At 38.6% G+C, this 6,411-nt stretch overlaps 1 long non-coding RNA gene across 1 annotated transcript; it reads left to right on the top strand.

The window, feature by feature from the left end:
• The first annotated feature begins 4,967 nt into the window (after positions 1-4,967).
• Positions 4,968-5,427, top strand: LOC131996341 (uncharacterized). The gene is made up of 2 exons (XR_009397787.1): positions 4,968-5,090; positions 5,160-5,427. It is a non-coding gene; the product is annotated as an uncharacterized LOC131996341 (long non-coding RNA).
• The last annotated feature ends 984 nt before the right edge of the window (positions 5,428-6,411 follow it).

Consider the following 6,411-nt stretch of genomic DNA (forward strand, 5'->3'; position numbering starts at 1 on the left):
TCCAGGTGCAGATTCGCAAATCATGGTCCTTTTTTCGTTTGCGTGGGTCGTTAACGTCATAGTAGTTCTCATAGTTTTCCGGAGGCGGGTTACTGGCCTAGCGCCCCAACCGCATGGGTTTTGTGGGATTGCACATGTATCCCTCGTTGTGGCGAGCCGCTTGCTCAAAAATCCGATGCTCGCCTCCAGCCGCCCCTAACCTGGGAACAGACGTTGATGTTGGCCATTGGTTATTTGAAGGCGCCAATAACTAGCCTTGTCATCTCGAGTATCATTGGCACTCAATGTTTAATTAAGAGCCAGTGCCACCTGACTCCTCACTGAGACTCTCCTCTCGAAAATCGCTGACTGCCCGCGCCCGCATTTGCAGCTACTCCGCATAAAAACGGAGCTTTCCACCATCCGCAACCTGTGGATGCGTCCGGTAGCTTTCAGCTAAGCTTCCCGTGATAACGATGGACACCACACAAGTCGGAGCTCAAACTTCCAGCCTGTGTGGTGCTCATAGTTATCCCATATCGGCCGGGTGTACCTCATGTACCTTTCATTTAAATCCCACATATTTCCGATGTGGGCCTACATATCCGTTTAGGGAGGTTTTTGTGATGTGCGCCCCCTGGGACTTGACCCGAAATTTTTATATAAGTTTCGTACTCTTCTTTTAATTACCTTTCATTTTTTATCCATATATAACCCAATCGGTAAACATGTCATTTTCGGGCAGTTTTTGTAGGTGGGCGCGCCCCCCACACTTGGCGTCAGATTGTTATATCAAGTTCGTACTCTACTTTTAAATACCTTTCATTTGATGTCGATATGGTCCCCATCGGTAAATAGATCCGTTTGGGTGTGTTTTGGGTTGGGACGTTCCTTACAGTTAATTGACCCCAAAGTTTTATACCAATTTTGTTTTTTGAGCTACCTTAAGGTCACATAAAAAATTTCACTCAAATCGATTAACCCATCTTCGAGATCCGGCCATTTGAAAATTGTGATAAGGGGAGAAGGGGTAGGGTCCACCCCCTCGCAAATATCATAAATTTAAGTAACTTATTTTCACCGGCGGGCAAAACTACTGTTTGTCCCGATCTTACCGACTTCTGAGAGTAAATGAGATGGCAACCCTTCAGCTGCCAGACGAAGACTTAAAACAATTGCTAGTTGCTCGTGAGTTATTACGCCTTCAGCTACAGATTTTTATAAAAGCTAATTAAATTAATTATCGCACAATTTTATATTAAATAAAGATAGATTTAAATAGTTAAACTAGAGTCTTTTATTGGCACAACAACTACACTACCATCTGTGGAAATTTCATGAAAATCGTTTTAGCCATTTTGAGTCTATTCGGAATAAACAAACCAACCAAACCCAACACTTTCATTTTTATATAATAGATTCCTTAATTACAAACAACAAATTTATTAAATACAAAAGTAAATATCATCAAAGCATTTCTCAGTCTTCAAAATCTTTTTTCTTCATGTAACTATACAAATTCCGATTCATCTCAAATGTTAACGGTCGAAAAAAGTGTTGCTCCTAACATTTACCCCACAGCGTAATATTTAAATAGTACTAAAACCTTTACGCACAATTTAGTCAACCCTGAAGAATATTGAAAAAGTAACAACAAAACACTATGAGAGCTGAAATATTAATGACGGCGTTACACAAATAGATATGTCTGCGTCCATGACATTATTACCAGGTAGTGTACCTTAAGCAGCTGAGTACAATTTTTTTCTCGCGAAGTACACTATCTGTCAATGAGTTTTGGTTTCAATGCAAGGCGGATTTAATAAGGTGGTCTCACGCGAACAGCTGTTAACAGCCGGTCAGGGTTGACGGTATTAAGATGTCAGATTTTCATTGCATTCTCTTTATTGTTATCTTCTTTCTCCTTTGCAATAAAAATTGTGCGAAACTTATTCTGAGGCGAAACTTAGTGACTTGTGACAACGTTCGTGCGAAAAGCCGAATCAGTACTAGGCTTAAGATTAAGACAAACGATCAGCCGATATACAATTTTTTTTTAAATTTTGGTAGTACTTGGCATTAAGGATATCAAATTGTTCTCATTTTACTTTCATTCTTTGTTTACATTTTCTCCTATTTGATGACGTTTTTCAAGCTTCTATTAGTGAATTGGCCGGCTGTTAACAGCTGTTCGCGTGAGACCACCTACTTAAATCCGCAATGGCAGATTTGGAAATGGCTGATTTTTAAATCTGACAACACCTTTTTGCTTGAGGCCAAGATATATTTATTTACAGGTATTGGCAGTTGCTCGACTACCAAATATTGAGTACACTATCTGTCAAATTCAGTGATTAGTGCAACCCTAATTTTGTGTATATTACTAGTTCGCACCATTCTTCGTTGTTCGTGTGTGTTATAGTTCCTAACTATAATACACACACAAACAAAACTCGTTGAAAAAAGTGTACTTCGCGAGAAAAAATTGTACTCAGCTGTTTATGGTGCAAAAACAATTCAAATTTTGCCCATGGACATTCCTGGTAATTATGTAATGCTTGAGAGCAGCTTTTTAAATTCTTCTTGGGTATTAGGTATTAAACGCTTTGCCTGCCACCATATTTAAAGGGTGATTTTTTTTGAGGTTAGGATTTTCATGCATTAGTATTTGACAGATCACGTGGGATTTCAGACATGGTGTCAAAGAGAAACATGCTCAGTATGCTTTGACATTTCATCATGAATAGACTTACTAACGAGCAACGCTTGCAAATCATTGAATTTTATTACCAAAATCAGTGTTCGGTTCGAAATGTGTTCATTCACCGTAACGTTGCGTCCAACAGCATCTTTGAAAAAATACGGTCCAATGATTCCACCAGCGTACAAACCACACCAAACAGTGCATTTTTCGGGATGCATGGGCAGTTCTTGAACGGCTTCTGGTTGCTCTTCACTCCAAATGCGGCAATTTTGCTTATTTACGTAGCCATTCAACCAGAAATGAGCCTCATCGCAGAACAAAATTTGTCAAAATTTGAACACATTTCGAACCGAACACTGATTTTGGTAATAAAATTCAATGATTTGCAAGCGTTGCTCGTTAGTAAGTCTATTCATGATGAAATGTCAAAGCATACTGAGCATCTTTCTCTTTGACACCATGTCTGAAATCCCACGTGATCTGTCAAATACTAATGCATGAAAATCCTAACCTCAAAAAAATCACCCTTTATTTCTTATTAGCCGCAGACGCTTTTGTTATGTGTAAATCACCCATTATACAGCGGTCGTCAAGTAAACACAATTTGCAACGCCGTTATAGTAACCATAGCACCGACTCAGCTCTCTGCAAGCGAACTAGAGGAGAGAGAAACAAAAACGCGATTTGAACAAAATTAAGTGAATATTGCAGATAAATTAAATTAAATCACTATAAATTAATGAATCAATTGAAATTAAATCGAAAGCCCAGAAGTTGAGCAATCCCCAGTGGTTGCAAAGGGAAGGCCAAAGGCAACCAAGACGGATTCGTTTGGTGTTTGTTGCGTTGCTTCAGTGAGTGCAGTAGCAGCAAAAGTATAGTGAATGTTTAGTGTGTGTGTTTGTGTTGTTTTTTGTGTGTAAACAGGAAAATGGAAAATATAAAGAAAATATTGTAAAAAAAAGCCTTAAGCAAAAACAAATAAAGAAGAAAACAAAAATAAAGTAATAATAATTAAATATGAAATAATGCAATAATTATGATAGCAACAACAATAATGGATACTCGTTCGTATACATCATCATCGACAACAACGACGGCGGGGCGAAATGATTTTGGGATGCCAGGTAAGGAAGGAGTGGTGGTGTGGTGTTGTGCTGTGCTGTGTGCTGGAGCACACATAAAGAGGCAAAATAGGTCGACGACACATATACCACAGCAAGCAGCAAATATAGATAAATATACATATTACCTATATATAAAGTGAATGATGGAAAAGTTTAAGCCGCCTTGCGGGAGGCACGTCCAAGTGAAAGTCTATTGGACAGCAATAAGGAAAATCTAGTCTGACCACCAGTTTTATTTAAAAAGCTTGCAGGCTAGTTAGCTAGCTGCCTGTCTGTCTGTCCGTCCATACATATGTCTGCTATAACCACACAAAGGCGGCTTTGGTGACACCTGAGTGCAAATGCCAGTGCATTTCATTCATTCATGCATTGTTTCTTGTCTGATGGTTTTCATATGGAACAACAATCTGCAAGCATTTTATGTGTTTGTTGAGGTGACTATTTTCGTAAGCCTTGACTGACGAGGGTGGGTTTTTGGCTCTACAACTATTTTTGGATAGACGATGAATGAAGCAACAAATGTTTTTTTTTTTTAACTTTTGTAGGTTTCCAAAATGCCTTAACATAACCCACAGCTCTTTAACAGATTTCAATGTTTAAATTATTAGGGGTGAGAAAGGGGAAAATATGCCCTAGCTTACATAGAACACCAGCAGATATAGAGAGAACCATACAATTCAGCTACATCTTTGTCAATTATGTTTGTTGATGTAGGATTTTCATATTTCATGCCTTAATTGGTTAATGACTTCAACATCATTTTGGATATCTACACACAGCTGTGAACAATTTACAAATCTTTTTTTTATATCTTCAGTGTACACAATGATTTTTTTTGTTGGGTGATTAAAAGGGGGGAACATCAAGTTTAGTGTCTTTTGCCTGCAATACCCCCATAGTTCGATTTGAAAATTTAACAAAAATTGTATATTGTTGACTACTCATTTACAATCAATATCAACAAAATCCTCTATCTTCTAATCCTCCATAATACCTTTATCTTGTAATCTTCCTTAATACCTTTATCTTTTCTTATCCACTTATCCTACAATTTTATATTTTTTTTCCTTTTTACAGAATTAACACCCGAACAACAGAAACTGTTGTTGGAGCTGCGCAGAAGGCGCCAGGAATTGTTGCTGGAAATACAGGTAAATGTTGCCTCAAACCCTTTGTAAAATAATCTTTAGAGCATTAAATCAAAGGAAAGGAATTGCTCTTCATAAAGCCGGTAAATACCATAGAAAGTTCTAGGAGCCCAGGGCAAGTATTTCTTGAAAGTAGGTATTTTATGGAAAAATACTTTCTGCTAAAAAATAAATAATGCAAAAATTTAATTTTTATTCTAGACAATGTTCATATATGTATATGTTCCCTTGGCTCTTCTTGGAAAGCACTCGTTCCTCTTTGTTGTTGTTTCCAAAGCCAATAGAATGGGCAAAATAATCGAATTAACGCTACTTTTTTTGCAAAATAGCTTAAGAAACGATATTGAGACTTTATTGGCCTCAATATTATAAAAGGAATTTCCTGGAAGCTTCAATCCCAGTGGCATACGCACTAATCACACTAAATACAAAGAAGACCATAAATTTATGTGGTCCCAGTATAAACCAAGCTGCCAATCTGATTTATTGAGTCCTTTGAATTCCAAATTTTTATCTGATTGGGCTGAAATTAGGATTTTAAAGTACACTGAACAAAAAAGGATTACTAATTTCCAATCCCATGGCAGCCGGTTGTATGTACCGGATTGGCCCGATGAATTCCTTCATCGGCAAGGGCTGCCGCCTCAGTGTACCACACACTGCTACTACAACAACAACAACCAATTTCTATTCCATTGAGCAGTTAAGTTCCGAAATGGATACAGTCTCCGTATAAACTGATCCTTCGATCTCAGAACAAGGTTGAAAAGAGTGCGGATATTAATCCCCCCCATGCCATCATGGGCATACACCTAAGCCAGTAATCGACTTGAATACTAAAAAGTAACCTCGAAAAAGAAAATTTAAGTCAGAAATTCCGTACTACTTGCAAAATCCCTAATCGTTTTCGATACTACGCCCCTAAGTTGGTTTATGTCTGGTATTGTGTTCCCACCTAAGTACCGATGTCTGTTAGCCGCGAAAACCGGGCAATAACGGAGGAAATGCTCCAACGTCTCATCATCTCCCCCATATGCCCTCCACATGCAGTCACTTGCCGCACCGATATTGCATAAGTGAGCTCGTAGTCCTATGTGTCCTGTTATGATGCCGAAAGCTATACTGACCTCCTGCTTACTACCTTTCAGCAATAGCCTCGTCTTCTCACAATCTGGATTTCCTCATAGGATTTTTGTAGTACTACCTGTACTGCTGTTCCACTGTGACAAATGCCTATTCGTAGCCCACGTCCTTAACTCTAACTGGGTAGACCCGAAAGGCTAAGGGTCGGCGAACAACTAGAATCCTGCAACTAAGTGGGAAATGCTTTCATTTCTATGTATGATACACCAGAAATCTGGTTGCTTCAAATGTAGTTAGGTTAGTTCCTTTCGCCGGGCATGTATGTAGGTGATGGTTGTCATGGTGCACTGGGCTGTGAAGGTCAGATGTC

The sequence above is a fragment of the Stomoxys calcitrans genome, chromosome 3 (genome assembly GCF_963082655.1).
Source record: "Stomoxys calcitrans chromosome 3, idStoCalc2.1, whole genome shotgun sequence".
NCBI classification, from domain to species: domain Eukaryota; kingdom Metazoa; phylum Arthropoda; class Insecta; order Diptera; family Muscidae; genus Stomoxys; species Stomoxys calcitrans.